Consider the following 19,684-nt stretch of genomic DNA (forward strand, 5'->3'; position numbering starts at 1 on the left):
CCCATGTCCTGATAACCTTTTACCGTGGAGATCTCTCCAATCCTCCGATGGAGTGATCTGCCTCTTTCATACTCAACCAACCAATGCTTTGAGGCTGTTCAGCATTGCCAAAGTATGGCAAGTGGAGCTGAACACCAGCTCATGCTGCGAGCCTCACAGGCCCTTCCTCCTGGCTGAGTCCTTGGTCTCTCGTTGCTTCCTATGTGTGACCCAGGAGGCAGCCCCTGTTCTTCAGTCCCATCTCCTACACCAAAGCACTGGATTCTCTGTGGCTTCACCGGGGTCACTCTGCTTCAGATCCCATCCTCCATGCCCAAGGCCAAGCTGTCACTTTGCTTTTATTTTTTGTTCCCATAAACCTCACAAGGGCAAGCGGCCTGGCTGTGCTGCCGTGTCTCCCAGTGTAGAGTAGTTGTACATAGTAGGTGATGAATGAGCGTAGGTACACGGGCGCATCCTCCCAGTGCTTCCCTCCCAGTGCCTGCTAGTCTTCTCACAAATCTTTTGTCTGTGGAGCCTGTCCCCTTTTCTTATCTTTCCAACTCCTCTGGCTGCTTTTCTCTAGTCCTTTCCTGGAAAATCCTTTTCCTTCCCTTCAATACAGACTGCCAATAAGGCCTGCCCCTAGCTTCTGTCTCCTCTCTGCTGCTTTCCAGGATTTCAGTGGAAAACTTCGACTTCTGTGTTCAGTGGTTGCCAGATCTCCATCCCTATACCTAACTTACAAATTCACGGGTGGGCTCCTTGGTGCAAACCTCCTCAGAGCCTGCCTCCTACAATGCCATCCATCCCCTCTGCGCTTCGTCCGAGCCTTCTTCTCCATCCAGGAAACAAACCCTAGAGTTCTTCCTCACACTACTCAGTCACCACCTGTTCACATCCTGCCAGCAGGCCCGTGAGTGGGCCACTCGGCACACGGATGCTGAGCCCACCTTACTGGGTTTATTACGTATGATTTTCACCAAGCACAGTCAAAATAACACTTTAATTTTTAAAATCAGGAGAACTTTTGGAATAAAAATTTTAATTTCCTGAGTAGGTATTATACAGCTCAGTTAATTAGAGAAGCTCCTGGTCAGTCAGTCCTGTGTTATCATCAGCTATGCTTACATTGTGTGGTTTGACTGTTTCCCTGCCCCCAATTCTGTGAAAATAGCAGTATGCCTCCCAAAACAGAAGGCAAAAGTTATATTAATCTTTCCATGTGAAAGAGGACATGCAGAAGTCAGGCACTGGTGGCTCATGCCTATAATCCTAGCTACTCAGGAGGCTGAGATCTGAGGATCATGGCTTGAAGCCAACCAGCAGGAAAGTCTTGAGACTTTTATCTCCAGTCAACCACAAAAAGCCAGAGGTAGAGATGTGGCTTAAGGTGGGAGAGCACTAGCCTTGAGCACAAAAGCTCAGGGACAGCACCCAGACCATTTGTGCAAGCCTCAGTACTGGCAAAGAAAAAGGGCAAGCATGTGAACAGGGTAAATCTGTTGACAGGCAGTGAGTCTCTAGCAGAAGTTGAGTGGGCTTATGGGAACAGTGACTCAAGCATCCTCACTGTCTGTAAAACCTGAGCAGTCTCGGTTCTTCTTCAATTGTGGGCTCCTTGAAACCATATACTAATGGGGAGGGGGCGGCAATGTATTACTCAACCAAATTCAGCAGCCACATGAACTTCCCCTGACTGCCCTTCTCCCTCCCAAGCTGCCCTGCCTTCTCAGTAATTTCTCAGTCTGAATTCCGTCACTTTCTAAAATCCAGGGGCATAAAGGGTGGCCCTATTCCAGAATATCCTAACTTTTCTTGAGAAAAATGATTTTTAATCATGTATATTAAAGGCAAATGAAAAACTTTTAAAAAAATTAGCAAAACTCAAGCCAAGTCCTGGTGGTTCCTGCCTATAATCCTAGCTGCTTAAAAGGCTGAGATCTGATGACTGCTATTCAAAACCATCTCAGGCAAGAAAACCCAGGAGACTCTTATCTCTAATTAGCTATCAAAAAGCTGCAAGTGGAACTGTGGTTCAAGGGGTAGGGTGCTAGCCTCAAGCTAAAAAAGCTTAGGGACAATGCCTAGACCTGGAGTTCAATCTCAGTGCGTGTGTGTGCGTGCGCATGCATGCGTGCGCACGCACACACACACACATACACACACAGAGTAATATATACATGTCATCTACTTTATCTGAGGGTATATTTGAGGACTCAGACCATGCATCTCTTACTGACCTTTCTGATCAAAGAAATGACTGAATGACATGTTGGGAGTCGTTGGAAGATAATGTCAGCTCTAAGGAGACAGTTCAGGGCTTCAGATCAGGATGACAGGTTCCCACTGAAGCTCAAAGACCTGTGTCATAATTTTTCTAAACACATTCCTAAATATATTCCTAAACTGCATACAAATGTTTACAACTTCCCCCTTAGCCATAGGTCCCACAGTTTGTTTTATTTATTTTAATTTTTAAAATTATCTTTACGTAGTTGTACAAAGGGGATTCAATTCATCATGTCAGTTTGTGGGTACAATGTCACTCTGAGTGCCACCCCTTTCACCATTCTCCCCTTCTCCCAAACCAACCTACCCCTTCCATTTTCCTGGCTCCATTTTTATATATATTGAGCATTGTTACATACATGGAACACCATAACTGCTTTTGCTGACCTTCTCCCTCTCCATTTGTCTGCCCCAGCTTTGAACTTAACCCCTCCCCCCAATGATACATGTTCCAGCTTCCCAGTATTTATTTTGTTCAACTCTAAGGAATGACACCACCGGCATCTTCTCCTGCACAAGCCATAGTTTAATGGTTTTGTTCATGTGTTTGTAGATATGTTAAAACTGGTAATTGGAATAGCAAGCTAAGGAAAAAAGGTCCTTTCATTCATGTCTGAGGTGGTCATGAGCTTATTCAAATAAGTACTTTCGCCTTTGATTTCAGTAAGCCAATTCTGGAGATGAAACAAATAAGTCAAGACTTAATAGCATAGAAAACGCCGAGAAGAAAAACTTCACCTACCCAACAGATCCATGAGCCTCCCCTCCTTCCACCTCGACCTTGCCACGATTCCCCAGTGAACCCGTGGGTGGGGCCTCTTGAAGTTACTGTTGATGAAATCACTCAAGTGGTGAACAAACGACTGTAGTCAGGCAGGCTTGCTGTCATGTCCGTGCTAATTTCATGCAGGTGTTTGTGAGGGGTGTGAGTTGAAGGGATGGCACAGGTGCATGTGGACGACTTTTACAGTAGAACCTTCCAATGCTTCAGGTAACTGCCGGCAAAGGGAACCATTCACATTGAAGCCGTCTCTGAGCTTCCCTGTGTTTCATCAGGGTACTCGTGAGTCACAGCACCTAGATTTGCTCAGCTTCCAAGAGTGTCTGAGTCAGGCAGATAAGAAGACATGATTCTTAACCCGAAGGATTTCAACACAGTGAACACTCGTTTCCCACGGAGGTGGAACAATGTACCGACATCAATCACTTCCAAAGAGCCATTCAGAAAACTTCCCGCACACACAGACCACTCACATGTTCTGGGTCATGTCTTGTACATTCATTCTTTTTTTAAAATTTATGGATTACTATTAATCCATTTATTGATTCATTGGTTGATTCATCTCCAGAGCCGTGAGGCATAAAAACATTTCCAGAGCCCTTGTCATGAGTCAGGGAGTGGATGGATGGGCACAGTTCGTACCCACTCTCAGAGGGCTGGCTCTCTGGAAGGGGCGGGGGCAGAGGCACAAGGTTTTTGAACCTTGGGCTGCTGTGGTGAGGGTGTGCCACTCATACCTAGAGGGACGGAGAGGGAGGGACTTTTCAGTGAACCTGTGGTAAAGCTGGAGCCAGCGTACTGGGGCTCACGTGGAGGGCTCCCACATCCAGACACAGGGGCGTTGAGTCCTAGGGCAACAGCAGGAGAAGCTACAGGAAGAAAGGAATGAGGCCACCTGGGCTGTCTGGGGGCACGAAAGCAGATCCTGGTCATTGAAGAGAGCACAGCACGGGAGGAAACTCCTGATGAGATGCTTCTTCCCATAATGCTGTGAGTTCCCACGCAAATCCTGCTTCTTCCCATAATGCCCTGGGTGCCCTGGGTGCTCAGCCAGTGACTACAGCACAAACCGTCCAACAGTCAGTTCCCAGCTGAGGAGGTTTTGTGGGAGGAGCCCATGCCACAAAACCTGCCCTGTGAGAAGACTCCACTGGGCTCCTCTTGGTGGAGGTCCACTGGGTGGGGACCTGTCCTGGTGCAGAGCTTGCTCGCTTGCTTTCACATCTTTCACTTGCAAATACTCTCACTCTTTTTGCCTTTGGGAGAGTGAGGCTTTGGCTCATGGATAACGGGACCACGGGATCACCGAGTGGGGCTTGGAGGATCAGCGGCGGCAGCAGCATTTTGGAAGGAAGATGACTCAAGCCTGGGAATCGCCCAGAACAGCCCCGATGGCTCTCGGCCTTCACGTGCTGCCTCTGAAGAGTCAACCAACAAAGAGCAGAGAGTGTCCAAGAGGGGGGAAAAAAGTGACAGAGAATTCCAAAGAGCCGGGTGTGAGTTTGGCACCCATCAGTCACTTGCTGAGTGTGTACAGATGATGAGATGTGTAGCCACGGCATGCAGCACAGGGCACTGTGTGTCCTCTTCAGTACTAAGTAGTTAGAGCTAAGCTAGCTACCTGTGTTCTAGACACCTACAGAAGTTTTCCCTGTCATAATTCCCTAAGCCATACAGTCTGGCAACTATTTCCACGGCATTTGCGTCGTGTTACGTATGACAGCAAAGCTAGAGATGGCGAGTGCTGGGTTATGTGTAGATGCTGCACCTGTTATGTAAGAGACTTGAGCACCTGAGTACCTACAGGGGTATCAGAACCAGTCCTGCAGGGACCAGGGGGGGCAGATACACACTGTTCTGAGCCAGGGATACAACAGGAGGGACGTGGCAGCTTCAAGGTTCCTGGGGTCAATTAGAGATGACTGCATTTCCTCCACCCCCGGGCTGCTGCCTCCCGGGAGATGGGCACCTGTGCACGCACAGGTGTCCGTGGGCAGTTACCTGCAGGACTCACAGGGAGTTGGCTGTTGGCTGAGCAGTGACAAGGGAGACTTGAGATGGACACGTGAGTCCGGGATTCATGGGGATGGAGGTGGCCTCGGATGCCACGTGTGTAGATGCAGGAGTGCCTGTCTAGGGAGAAGAGTGGGTGTGGGCTAGGGGACCTGAGTAATTCTGGGTAAGGCTGGCAGCGGAGGAGGAGCCAGCATGTATGGCAATGCTCTGCACTGGTGTTGGGAACTCACGAGAACCAGGCGTGGACTGGGTGCATTGCCTGAGCTTCTGCTGTAGGCTGACCGGTGGCTGAAGAGTGATGACCGGCCATGAGGAAAGGAGATCAAGGGTTGTTTGGTTCACTTTGAAGGTCTCCTCTATACCACTGGTTCTTCTTCAAGGCTTGCCTTTCTGGGGGAAAAGAATCCAAACACCTGCCACTTTGGGACAAGGATTTTGTGTTCTTGTTTCCCGGGTTGATTTGCTAAGAGTGAACAGGCGTGAGGGTACCTGAGGCTGAGAGGTGGGCCTCGTGGCCGAATATAGATGAAGAGAGACCCAAGGAACCGAAGCCTAATGACTTCAAGCGGTGCATCCAACAGTCTTTCACCCTCCTCGTCACCATCACACAATATGGTGCCACCCTCTCAGACAGCAAACTGGCTCTGGACGTATCAGAGGAAGTATCTGTCTGACTCAACCACAATAGTACTTTACATTAGCACCCATTCCACAGCACAAAGGATGTAGTACTCAACATTCATTGACAAGCACTCAAGTGGCTTCAAAATGATGCGAGGGTAAATTAAATAAAAAAAAGTTTTTTTGAGAGTTGTAATTGGATACATAAAACATGGATTAGTTGGGCAGGCCTGTGAATTGATATTCATTTTACGGCCTGCTGGGCGCCAGTGACTCTTACCTAATAACTTAGATGAATGAGATCTAGGATCAGGGTTCAAGGACAATCTGGGTAGAAAGGTCTGTGAGATTCTGATCTCCAATTAACCACCAAAAAGCCAGAAGGAGAGCTGTGGCTCAAGTGGTAAAGTGCTAGCCTTGAACTCAAAGCTGTGCTGAGGCTTTGAGTTCACTTTTGAGACTCACTTTATACAGTCAATGATATGCATGTGTGTATGTGCAGAAAGAGGGAGGAGGGAAAGAGGGGAGGGAGAGAGGAGGAATGAGAAGGAGAAAGGAGAGAGAAAGAGAGAGGAAGGGAAGGAAAAGGAGAGAAGGAGAAGAGGAGGGAAGGGGAGGGGAAAAGAAGGCAGGAGAGAGAGAGATGTCTCCCCTCTCTGATGAAGAGCACGTGCCACCTGCTCGCTCACCCGAGCACAGGGGTTCCGTAGTGAGGGCATGTGGGGTCAGCCGTGGTCGGTGGCATGGCTGCCTCCTGACTCCCCAGCCTCCCCTCAGCGCCAGCCCCACAGGAGCTCTGGGACCAGAGTGGTCAGCTTCTGGGCTTCCAGCTATGCTCCCCAGAAGGGAAGTTTCCAGATGAACACCAATCACTGGGAAAGAGCTATTGGCTGCAGGGTTGTTCCATAGCACGGGGCGGTGATTTATCGATGCTCTCTGTTTGGTTTTTCTTTGTAATGAAGTAAGTGTGAGCTTCCTGCCACAGGTCCAACGAAGATCCCCTCCCCGGGGGTCCACAACAAGGCTAAGATGGCAGCCACCAACTGATGGAATCATCTAGAGAACTGATGGTTAGGGCGTCCACATGAGACACGGGAATGGCTCCTTGGGTTCCTTCTGTACATGAGTCGGGGGGGTGGGGGGACAGATAGAGAGGCCCCCGCTGCACGGGGGAGTGGAGGAGGGGGTGACTGGTATTCTGAGTGTCCCATGGGGCCTACGTCCATACCATCACCCGTGGGCCTTGCTGGAAGTGCGGCCTCTGGCAGACCTCGCCCAGAACTTCCGAACCAGTGGCTCCCCTGGGAGTGTGTACACATGTTAACATTTGATGAGCACTGTTCTAAAGCAAGAATTCAAGTAAATGTCACCCTTCTCCCCAACGCAGAAGACCACTTGGGGCAGATTGATAAGAATAGATGGATTCTATTCTGTACCAATTCAATATGTTTATTTATTTATTCATAAGGACCAAGAATAAGCTAAATTGGAGCAGTTCTGTTATTTTGTTACTCTACCCACTTGAGCTATGGCTGAGCTAAGGAGGGAAACTGAGAGCAGAAGGGACTTGTAGAATCCCAGGACATCGTCTTGTCGGAAGCAAGGTCCCCACAGAAGCAATTCCCGGGGTCCCATTCACTGTATGGAGGCTCAGGGTTTTTATTGTTTTCATCAGTTTGAGCACTACGCAGCTAATTTGGTCTTCAAAGTGAGATACTAAAGGGTATTCTTTGAGTTATGCATCAAATGAAGAAGTCTAAATCATTTCTTGTTTGATCATTCAGATCGGTGAAGTACTTCCAGAGGGATCTACAACATGGTGGATAATACCTTTTCATGAGATGCTTGGGTTGTGAATCCAGAGGGCTCTGTGTCTCTTAAACAGCATCTGTACCTTACCTGGCCCTTCTGCAAACATGGGGTCTCTACCAAGGCCAGGGCCTTGTGTTTCACATTAGAGATTGAAAGTGAGTTCATAATATCACCCTCCCCCCCCCCCCACCATCTGTCTTTGGAGGGGAAAGACAAACGCCAAAACAAATCATTGCGTCAGCAGATTAAATGTTGTCATGAGGTGGGGATCACATGTGAAAGGCAGAAGAAAGAAGCAAGGTGAGCTCTGTCTGGAAGCAGAGGTGTATTTCAGCTGGGCCTTGAGGTATGAGTAGGAGTTAGCCAGAAGGCAGAGGGCCAAAAGAAAATCTGGAGTGCGGGGACTTGCCCAAGGACAGGTAGAAAGATCTGCTTTGTCAGCAGTCTCCTCCCCGGGGAAGTACAAACTCTTCAACCCATGAAAGGAAGCCGTAAAGGAACGTGGAACAGTCAGTCTCCGTAGCTCACAGCAAACCAGGCGCCTGGGTCGATGTGAGTCAATGATTTCACAGATTTGGCCGGGGCAGCGTGTGGAAATTTTCTCAGTGACCACTGTAAGTAATTCTCATTTACAGTAAAAATCTGGAATGTTTGAGAACGATCTGTGCTGGGGAAATTGAATTTTCAGATTAACTGCCTAAAAATGGAAAGTCTGGATGAAAACCCTTCTAATTTTGTTTTCCTTTGAAGAGATAACTGCAGTTTGCTTTTAGGAGGCTTTTTGTTTAAATCACCTAAAGACAGACAGACAGACGGATTCGACTGACGATCAGCTCTATGTGCTATGTGCTTTGGTCTATTTCTTATGTATTTATCCCACCGATTTACATGTTTAAAATACATTTATTTATGTTGCCAGTTCTGGGGCTTAAACTCTGAGCCTTGTATTCTGATACAGCTTTTTTGGTGCTCTACCACTTGAGACACGTTTTTTAGCTCTAGGCTTTGCTGGTTAAAGGAGATGAATCTCTCTGATTTGTATGTCTGGGCTAGCTCTGAAGCATAATTCTCAGATCTCAGCCTCCTGAGCATCTAGGATTCTAGGCGTGAGCCACTGGTGCCTGGCTTCTTATAAGTTATTCTACGTAGCTTTTTCCCTCCCCAAAAGAGTGAAAATGGTTAAAAACTACACGTGATCAATGATGTCAAATGACTCTATCTGACGCTATGCGTGAAGCTGTTTATTTCTGCCGACTTGTTTCTTCACTTGATCTTTCTTGTAAGTTGGGCCCTGGTGTTTTTGTTTCTTGGTCTCACCACTCCATGTTGGTCTTATCTGTCATGATTTCTCTTCTGCCTGACGGCACGGCTTGCTCTGGGTGCTTCTAGTCTTCTGTTCTCTCCCACTTTCCTGTGTGGGGGAAAGTCAGCCACCGTCCTGGTTCAAGTCTTCTTGCGGATGATGAGTGCTGATGGCCGCGTTGGCGGCGCCCAGCCTCTCGGTGGAGTGTCAGGTCTATTGCCCCCGGGCAGGGGCCCCACACTGCCCGGCCTAAACCCCCGACAGAGCTCTGTTGTGATACCATATCCAGACATTCAGTCCACCTGCCCGGCCAACCACAGGGCCACAAGGTAAAAGATCACCTCATTTTCTGGCGTCATCTTTGAGACCCTACTCCATCCCCTCCACCCCACCTGGCCTGTCAGAGGGGCCTGCTCAGCCTGTAGGCCGGGGGTCAGCTCCCCACTTCCCTGGGGCTGCTGGCCCCCTCCTCATCCAGGCACTGACCTCAGGAATCCCAGCCTCCCTCCCTGACAGTGCCCACTACACAGACCCTCGGCATCTGGTATGCTTCCTTCCAGCTGTGCTCCTTGGGGCCCAGTGCTCATGTCCAGGGGCCCCCAGCAGCCCAGAGCAGTTGGCCAGGCGAGGCTCAGTCCTCTCCTCCTCCCTGCGCCTCCCCTCCCCACCTCCACACCCCCTCCAGGCGCCTTCCTCACTTCCTGGAAGGGGCCACGCTCCATGCCCACCCCCAGCCTTTGAAAATGCCCGGTGTCCTCTACCCCTCCCTGACACTCACCTGCCTCTCCAGCTCAAGGCCACGCCTCAGCAAAGCCTTCCAGAGCTGCACACCGGGACACGCCCCACGCCCAGGAGCTGTGCTGCCCTTGGCCTTGGCTTTCTCCCTAGTTCTGCCCACAGGTATCTTTCCGTCAGTTGCCTGAGGGTTTCTGCTAGGCCTCTCTTCCTCGCCAACGTCCACACCATGTGAGAGGCAGGACCCCACCCATGGCCTGACTCAAGCGCCCCACATAGCACTTAGCACATAGTAGGGGCACAATAAATTCGTGGCACAGAGGAGTAAATGTGGGAAGATCTTTTCAGCCTTTCAATATGCTCTGAATGGTGTGTTTATAAACACTAGAGATGAGGGTTTTATGGCTTTATGAGAATGTGGTGGGGTCAGAATGGAACTCTCCGTTCCTCCTCTGTGGTCAGTGACTTTTCTTCTTGATCAGGTGAGTTCTGGGTTTTGTTTACGGTAAGCCTGTGATGATACTAGGTGACTATTGTAAAATAAGTGGTATGAGCAGAGTTCCCATGCTGTCTGTTTTGGTTTGTGCTGACCCTGATACTTGAACCTGGCACCTGTCCCTGAGACTATTTTTTGCTCAGGGGTAGCACTCTACTACTTGAGCCACAGCTTCATTTCTGGCTTTTGGAGATTAAATGGAGATAAGGTTCTCACAAACTCTCCTGCCTGTACTGGCTTCAAACAACAATCCTCAGATCTCAGCCTCCTCAGTAGCTAGGATTAGGGATATGAGCTCCTGGTGCCTAGTACCCATGCTGGTTTTTATTCCAGCTTCTCACAACCCCCCATGGTATAACAACGAGGCTGCCATCCCTTCTCTGCAGATGAGACACCAAGTTTCAGAAAAGTCAAGAAAGTTGTCCAAGGTCACACAGTTAGCTCAGGGTTCTGTGTCCATCTTCTTACTGCACTGCCCCTGAAGTGGCATTAGTATTTTATCTCCTGGTTTTGTTTGTTTGAAGTACAGAGGAGGAAAGATGGGACTGAACCAAGAAGCTTCTGGAAGGAATTGTGAGCTTCCAGATACAGAATTCCAAGGGCACTGGCTGCTCAGGCAGAAGCAAGTGCCAGCCAGGCTGGACACGGCTCACAGGTAGCCGGTTTCTCTCTGGATGTATTCAGGCCTGTCTTGTCAGCAGCAGGAGCCCTCAGTGCATTTCTGGAGGAGAGGACGCTGTGAGTCCATGCTATCTAGACGAGGAGCTGTAGATGATGTAGATGAGCACTCTTTTCCCAGGTAGGAGCTGCAATGCAATTGTGGTGATCTCGTTACCTGTGACCGAGCAGTATATTCATGTTGTTTTATAAAAACCCAGCTCCACAACTCTGAGGAAGGCCAGCTCCATGAGGCCATGCAGACCGAGGACTCCCAACGTACCTCGGCTGTGTTCTGTTATTCCCTCCTTGCTCTCCATGTGTGGTAAGAGGGTCCCAGCACCACTCAACGTAGAGAGTGTTGCATGGGTCCCCAGAGGGCTGCTCAGCAGCCCTGCAGTCCCTGTTCACATTATTGTACAGTGCTGAAATGCCAAGGCTGCATGCAAGCATGCTTTAGAAAGTGATCAGTAGAACTGAATGCGCAGTGAACTCATCAGAGGGGGTTAATGGCGGTCTAATGGTTAATGGTCCGTGTTATTTCTGTACAAGCGACAGTATGGTGAGGCCTAGCTGTGTCACTGGGGAAAGTCAGACGGGAAGGATTGGGAAGGGCAGCCTGCTTTCTGTGACCTTCTCAGAATCATTGCAGTTAGAGTCCACGACTGAGTTTAGATCCATATGCAAGGAGCCTGGGGGAGGTAAAAGGAGCCCTGGCATTGCATGGGGTGAAAAGGGAATCGTTGCTTCTTGATTACCTTTAACTAAAGCTTCAGCCTTCTCCTCCCTTCCCGTGTGGGGGAGCCCTGGCCGCACCAGCCCGGCTCTGGGTTTGACATCGTGGCCCCGCAGGAGCACCAGCCCTACACTGGTTCTCAGAGCTCTCCAGAGGACATCTCTACTCACTCGCCCCACTACACAAGAGAGGTTTGATTTAACCACTAGAAATACCAGCACTGCTTTTTCGATATGGCAACAATGATTATTAACTGGTGCTGCAGGAATCTGGACGTTAAAAAATAAATCTCAACACTTCATTCTAAGATGTCGGCCATGTATCCCACTAGTCCATTTTAAAGGGATAATGTAAAAAAAAAAATAATGGATGAGAAGCCCTGAACCAAAATCTTAAAAAGAAAGAGGAAGAAGACAAAGGAAAGTAGCTTATTAGCTTTCCCAACCCGCACGCACATGCCCAGAACCATACAGGAAAAAGTTGCTCCCCATCCCACAGTGGCTGGATTTGTTCGGGGTGTTCCTCCTCTTAGGAGGTCTCCTAAAATACTCTCTCTGGGTTAAAGCCTCGTGTGTATGGCCTTTGAACTATTCTGGAACAGATTGAGCAAATAAAAACATAGCACTGCTCTGTCTCTCTTTCTAAAACTCTCCATGTGGTGCATTGAGAAAGACAGAGGAGGTACACATATATCTCTGCACCCAGGGAAATGGCAAATGATTTTCAGCTTAGGTATCTAGCATTACTGAATGGGACACTAGACATTCTGAATCCCACCTGGCAGGTCTAATGGCACCCAAATTGGGCCAATAAGTCCGTCAGCTAATGAAGCCCAGATGCCTCTGCCATGTTTGCTTGTACTGTTTACTGATGGAGATCAGCTAGCTGCCAGAGCTCTAAGATTTTGATTGAATGTGAAGGTATTTTGAAATCTGAAAATGTCTTATTATCACTCAGTGATCACAAGCGTATATGTTTTCAATGTTAGGACAAGCAAACAGCTCAGAAATGTTACCAGTCCTTAAAGCCAATTGACCGCGGTGCAAGCATTCTAGTGGCCCGTGCTCTCCTGGGAGGCCGCCGGATCCAGTTTCTCTATCAGAGGCGTGTAGGCAGAATTGAGGCTGACAGTGAGACGAGGCTGGGAAACTTTTGGACACTGGTCCTGTTGTGAAGGAGCTTGATTCCAAATCAGGCCACAGCCCTAATTTCCTTTGCCTGGAATAAGCTTCCTATGAGGATAAAAGTGACCATGGAAATCAACAAGGAGAATTCCACTCCTGGCCACAGGTGTATGTATCCCAGGAAAGTATGTTAGTCACCAGCTCGGTGCTGTGGAGTAGGAGTACTAAATCCATTTTTAAGCAAAAGTAGAAATACCATGAAACTGGGAAATCAAGCTGGCTAGAAATTGGTACCTATGGATTTGATGTGCTTCCTGTGATTGCACACCCGCATCTCACTGAGGGAGACGGGGAGAAGAGGGGATGTAAACTTAGGGAAGGCTCATGTGAGTGAGGAAAGGTGCTGGCTTCAATGTGAGAGAGATTTATGTAGGGGAAAAAATCTATCACACAACTTCCCTAGCCCCAAGAAGACCGGCATCGGCGAAAATGCCCATCTTTCCTTAGTGAAAACAGTCATTCTTGCTTGCTTGCCTCTCTCTCTTCTTGTCATGCTCTGACTACGCTCGTTCTGAAGTTTTAGGAAAGAAAATACACTAAAGAAAATACACCTATTTTCCCTGCAAGGACTGTCTGCAAACACCATCTCCTTCTCTTCTCTCTGACTTGCTCCAGCACGTTACAGCCACACAAAGTCAAATGCTCTACATTCATTCCCTCTTGCTTTACCAAATGGCACTGGGCTGAGCCACCTTTTTCTGTGGGTATGAATTATCCAGACAAGAATAGAAAGCGAGACTCCGGCTGAGTTGTGGAAATGTATTCCCTGAAGGGAACGGTTAGGCCAGTATGTTTTGGAGGGAGCTAACACAACACTAGCCGTCTTGTTTTCTGTGTGTTTTTTTTTTCCCTCCAGACATAAATTTTCCTGTTTTACCAATCATCTCATAACAATGCACGTCCAAGCCATGCTGTGATTAAAGGGGAGAAAATGCTTATTACCCAAGTTCCTCGCATGTTGGAGCAGGAGAGACTAAGGGTGGTAAACCAAAGGAAATTTCCATCTTCCCTTAGCTGCTGTGTATTCTTACACTATAGGAAAGTTAGCTGTTATTAAGTAATAATGTTCAGCTGAAGTTGGTCACTCGTAACAACAGACAGATGTATAATGTTTTATTTGGTTTAGGCAGTCCTGTCCCAAATAAAGGACCTGAAATTAAACTGTCTTTACAAAAATGCTCAGCAAATGATACCTCTTACTTATTCCAGTGCTCAGATTTTTTTTTGCCATGGAAAATGGAAAAATCAGTCTCCTGTTGAACTTCATATGTGTTTAAATTTGTCTTTGCTGAGAAAGGTCGATGCTGTATGGAATGAAAAAAAAAACCAATCTGAATCGAGGAGTAAGGGTGTAGCTATGCAAACCACATTGAGGGATGGAAAGAGCTATTTTCTCAGTACTTATGGAATTTGAAACAATAATAATGGAATGGAAACATAGGGAAAAGGCTAACTGGTTGATTGCAGAAGTAAATTGGATCATTAGATGCTCACATGTAATGTAAAATGTGGGATTCATCTCTAAAGCAATCCTCATTGCTCTTCTAATGCTGGATAGGGTAAAAGACCTCTAGTTCACTGAGCCCATGGCAAACTCCGGCCACATAATCCTGTGGGATATTAAATTCTCCTCAACACACAAGTTCTCGGAGACACATTCTGTCTCAGGCCCTCATGTGTGGGCCTGAGAATCTGCATTTCTAAGGAGCTTTCCTAAGCCAGGCTGGTGCTATAGAAGAGGGGCCACTCCTCAAATCTGTCTTTAGGAGCCACTGAGGTGGACCTCTGGCATCAAGATCTCACAACAACAAAAGAAGCAACGTGTGTCCACTAAGAAGATTCAGAATCACAGAAGCCGTTTCCAGCTATAAACCTGTTACTGGCTCAGTAAACCTCATCCTTTGAGGTCCTCTTCCTCCTATGGTGGGAAGTGTAGATTTTAGACCAGATCAGCACTTCTTAAAACACTTCCAGATGCTGCCAGAGGCTGGTGGCTCACACCTGTAATCCTAGCCACACAGGATGCCGAGAGCTAAGTATTGCAGCCAGCCTAGACAGGAAAGTCCATGAGACTCTTATCTACAATAAACAATTAAAAAAGCTGGAAGTAGAGCTGTGGATCCAGTGGCAGAGTGCCAGCCTTGAGCCAAAGAAGCTCAGAGACAGCACTCAGGGAGTTTAAGCCCTAGAAGCAACATTTAAACAATTTCCTGTGGAAATGGCACTGTGGCTCAAGTGGTAGAGCACTAGCCTCGAGCTGAAGAGCTGAAGGAAAGCGCCCAGGCCCAGAGTTCAAGACCCACAACTGACCAAAAAAAGAAAAAAATTCAGAATGTTGCATTAAGGCCAAGTGTCGCTATATATATCACATAGGTGTGTCGGACTTGTGGTGATCTCTGTGCTGTGCAGGTGTGTAATGGGAACCTCCAATGGGTGAGGGGAGTCAGCGTGGCCCTCAGAGGATTAGTAGGCAAAACTTTCTAGAACTAGTGGATGAAAAACAAATCTCTTGATTGTGCTTGTCCTATCCTGCTTGTGAGCATGCACCCTGAGGCCCCAGCCCTGGGACCCAAGCCCCGCCCCCCCTACTCCCACTCCACCCCCCCACCCCCACCCCAGGCAGTGCTCTCCAGGCCCAACCGGCACCTGGAAGACACAACTCTAGATTAGACCCATCATCCAAGGAACAGGGACACAGCTTCCGGTTTTGCTTTGAGCCCCAAAACAATATATGTGAGCTTCTCTTCTTGAGGAATGTTGCTGAGAAAACTGCCAGTCCCATGCGGCAGCTACCACAGGGGTGCCTTTAACCCCGGCCTGTGTCAGGTCCTTGTCCATTTTCTCCATCTTCTCTGTGCCTCATTTAGTGAGAGGGTCACAGAGAGGGTGTGTTCTCAGGACTCACACAGGAGCACCACCTGGGAATTTAAATCTGTGGCCCCCTGGTTCTCCTCGATGCTGCTGAACTGGACACTGGATGATAGTGGGTGATTTTCCTTCTTATCCAGCCCTCTACATGATTCTGCGCGCGCACACACACACACACACACACACACACACACACACACACACACACACACACACACACACCACCCGGCTGAAGTAAGAGAAGGGGGGTTAGAGGTCACAGGCAGGACCACCCCGTCAGACACACCTGTCCAGATCACAGGATTCTTATCTGGAATATGGGAATGGCAGTTGTTCCTGTCTCAGAATTGAAGCGATGATTAAATTAATATAGAATGCTCTATAAAAGGCCTGCCATCCCGTAGGCAATTAAGCAGTCACAGCTGGTTATTGTGGGCAGTGTGCCACGCCTCAGCTCAGGGCACCGAGAAAGGCGAGAATGCACCGAGCGAGTTGTGATGTGGTGCCGACAAGAGTGCAGGGAGAGGCAGACAGAGCTGGCTTGCTCATTTATTCATTGCCTTTATGAGCGCTCCTTGTTTATAAACTAGAAAAAGGTCTTTTTCAGACAGTAAGGGAAGGATTCGATTTAAAAAAAAAAACAAAAACCCAATGTGTCATTGTTTTGGAGAGTGCATGATCCCTTGAAGCTGTCTCCTCAGGGAGGAAAGCGATGGATGAAGTGGAGGCAGGAGTCCCAGGATAGCCTGTGTGACTACGATGGTGATGATCTTGGAGTCCATAGGTCTAAAAGCCGGGCCTTCTTGCCCAAAGAAGATTAGAATGACAGAACACTTCTTGAATGTTCTTGAATTAGGCATCGTGTATTGCTGCATCTGAGTACTGACTTGGAAGGAGGTCACAAGATGAGAAGAATCAGTCACTTTTGTATGTTGTCGCTGGGGACCGGCAGATCTCTCCTCCTGTTGGAGTCTTACTCCGGTCGGTGTCTGATCATAGCCTGACTGACACGTAGAGTTTACGTAGGCAGACTAGAGGACTTGATGTACGCTTCAGGCACGCGTCTCAATATCTTTAAATGCATGCAGTACAATACAGATACAAGCATGTATAATCCAAGATGGGGTGAGGTGAGGAGACCTGCTGGTGGCCAGAATCTTCTGCTCGGTTTTGCCTCAGTTACAACCCCAGAACTCTGTGACTCACGGCAACAAGGATCCTTTCTCAGCTGTGGCTCTGTTGCAGCCTAGTGCCAGGAATCTCTGCCTCTTACTCTCTTGAATTGGAAGCACTCGGCAGCCCTAAGGATGAATCCTGAGCTTCAGCTTAGGTACAGTGTGCCACTGCTGGTCACCCTGGATTGGGCAGAGAAAGTCACGTGGTCACCTCCACACAGGAAGTACAAACACTCCCACCCAGGGACACGCACAGGGAAGGATCTTTTACACCGGGACCCAGCACAGAGCTGCAGAGAATCACCAGGAACCACACAAAGTGAACTCCAGCAACCAAAGTCTGCCACGGTTCCACCTACAAGGTTCCAGGCTCAGATCTTCCAGACACAGGGCATTGGGAGACAGGAAGTGATTTTGCAAATTACTTCTTGATACCATCTTGACTTGCATATCTTTCATATGATTCTCATGGATGACCACGGGCATTTCCACAGCTCCCAGAGGGCTGCCCTTCTTCTAGCCCTCCTCAGTCCTCAGAGCCTGAGGGGTAAAGTGAGTAGGCAGAAGGTAAGTGCAATTTCCCCCAAGAGATAATAACCGAAGAACTACCCTTGCAATGTTCTCAGAGTTAGGGCCACCTCAGTCCCTCCTGAGGGAACTGTCCACATCTGAGTCTAGCTGGACAAAGCCATTTGTGTTTCCAGTTGGCACTGGTGAAGTCAAGCAAAGGCGTTGGAACTGCCAGACAAGCCTTTAAAGCAGATTATGGACTGAGATTAAGAGCAGGGGAGAAATCTGTCACATGGCCGAAAGCAAAGGTCCTGGTGCCTGTGTTTGTATGACAAGAGTCACAGGGTCCAAAGAAGGAGAGCTAAGCCCCACTGGTTTCATTTCCAATTACTTGTAAATCTTCTGAGCTCAGTGAACCCCAAACGAATCCTTGTCAAGCATTTTCATCGATTTAATATTTAAGCCTGTGTCTACTTAAAGTGAAATCCCACCCTGGTAACATCAGGTTTAGAGACAAAAAGAGATCATCAGAAAAGCCATGTGTCAGAGCCATTCGGTGTATGAGAAGCTTTTAAAGGAACTTTTCTTACAAACAGGAAGTTCTGTTTTCTCAGCGCTTGGAAGTCAGATCCTGCACATCCTCATTTTAGTCTGGTGCAGCCAGGTTACTGTTTGATTCACGTCTCCTTCCTTCATGCCTGGCTGCCCCCTTTGAGAACGCAAGGAATGAGGTCATTTGAGACCTGGTTGAAAAACTCCACTCTGGGCAGCTACGGCCTCCCCGTCCCCACCCTGATCAGTTTCTGTAAATGAAAATGTCACCACAGAGCACAGAAGGAAATGCTCCTGGGAAGGACAAATTGGAAACTTCCAACAGAGTTCTAAGGTCTCTAGGTTGTGCTAACCAGAAGGAAAATACTCATTCTTAAACTGATTTTTCCTCCTTTAAAAAAAAAAGCATTCCTTTAACACCCTATTTTTGAGATTTAGTGTGTCTGGGGGAGGGGAGATATAAACAGGTATTAATTAGCAAAAAAGCAATTGAAAACCTGCTATGGTATGATTTATGCCCACCATCCGAACCAACCACTTGGGAGGCAGAAGTTGGAGGCTCATGATTTATGGTCGGCCCCAGGCAAAATGTCAGCAAGATTCTATGTCAAAGAACAAGCCAGACCTGAAGGCACACACTCCCATTACCAGCTGTAGGTAGGAAGATCACACCCCAAAGCTGGTTCGTGCAAACAGGACGAGACCCTATCTGGAAAAAACAGAAAACAGGACAATCCTAGAGGATATAGTTCAAGTGGTAGATCACTGGCCACTTACCTAGCAAGCATAAATGTGGCCCTCGGTTCAAAATCCAGAACTACCCCTCCCAAAAGAAATCAGCCATTATTGTGGCAATTTCAGATTTCTCTGTGCTTAAATTTAGCTAGAATTATTTATTATATATTATTATAGATAATATGATATATAATATGTATTTATTATATATATTTGACATCAAATATACTTATATCTTCCTTTAGTTAGTGTACATTTGACAAGCCCTGGTATTTATACATTCCATAACCTCTTTATATGAAATTTAAATAATAGATATTATAGTTATCATCAGATTTTAACCCTGCTTTTAAAAATAATCCACTGGGCACTATGACTCATGCCTGTAATCCTAGTTACTCAGGAGGCTGAGATCTGATGATCTCAGTTCAAAGCTAGCTGGGGAAGAAAAGTCACTGTGAGACTCTTAGCTCCAGTTAACCACTCATAAACCTGAAGTGGTGCTCTGGCTCAAAGTGGTAGAGTGCTAGCCTTGAGCAAAAGAGCTCAGGGACAGCGCCCAGGCCTTGAGTTCAGGCACTATGACTGGCCTTGGATATCAGTAGGAGACATCCAGGCATGCAGCTCATATTCCTGCAGGTGGTGGCAGGTGTCATGAGGCCTGAGCAATAGCCTGACTTCAGGATTTGGAGGGGAAGAGAGGGAACGGGACCACAGATCAGCATCGATGCCATGGACTCAGCGTAGACGTAACAGTGTCAACTGGAAATGCCTCCCACTCCACCTGGGACAACAGGATGAATGAGAAGCCCCAGACCTTGCCAGTGTCCTGCCCGGCAGATCCTGAGCTCCTCTGTCCAGCCGTCATGCTGTGTTTGGTTTGCTTGATCCTCAATTCAACTCTTAGGACAGCCTCTCTCCTTGACAGAATATGATGGGGACGAAGGGAATGCCTTTTCCATTTCCCCATTCTCATTGTTTCCTCTCCAACACCTTTCATGCAGCTCTTCCACCAACCTCCAAGTAGACTAGAGCCCTATGCAATGTGCATAGTCTTAGTCCCAGTTAAAAGATGTGTGTTTTCTTTCCATTATCTCCAGAAAACCAATGCATAGGTGCTAAGCCACTCCACACATGCATCATTTACTGGCTTGAAAGTAGGCCAGGGTCCTACTGACCTTGCCTTAGCCGGTTCAAAGCTTTGGTGAAGATATTGCCATTCTGAGAATTAC

At 47.8% G+C, this 19,684-nt stretch overlaps 1 protein-coding gene across 2 annotated transcripts in view; it reads left to right on the forward strand.

Moving 5' to 3' along the window:
• The window catches only part of Kcnj15 (potassium inwardly rectifying channel subfamily J member 15), a 42,344-nt gene that overhangs the window by 15,050 nt on the left and 7,610 nt on the right, over nt 1-19,684 (forward strand). Inside the window, exons 1-2 of one of the 2 annotated variants that reach the window (XM_042687204.1) lie at nt 10,174-10,180; nt 11,093-11,097. The exons of the other annotated variant lie outside the window; for it this stretch is intronic. The gene's annotated coding sequence lies outside the window, so the exon portion shown is untranslated. Of the gene's footprint in view, nt 1-10,173; nt 10,181-11,092; nt 11,098-19,684 lie in introns of those variants that run through there. 2 annotated transcript variants of the gene reach the window in all.

This window comes from Dipodomys spectabilis, unplaced genomic scaffold (assembly GCF_019054845.1).
Source record: "Dipodomys spectabilis isolate Male_0828 unplaced genomic scaffold, ASM1905484v1 ptg000107l, whole genome shotgun sequence".
In the NCBI taxonomy this organism is placed as follows: domain Eukaryota; kingdom Metazoa; phylum Chordata; class Mammalia; order Rodentia; family Heteromyidae; genus Dipodomys; species Dipodomys spectabilis.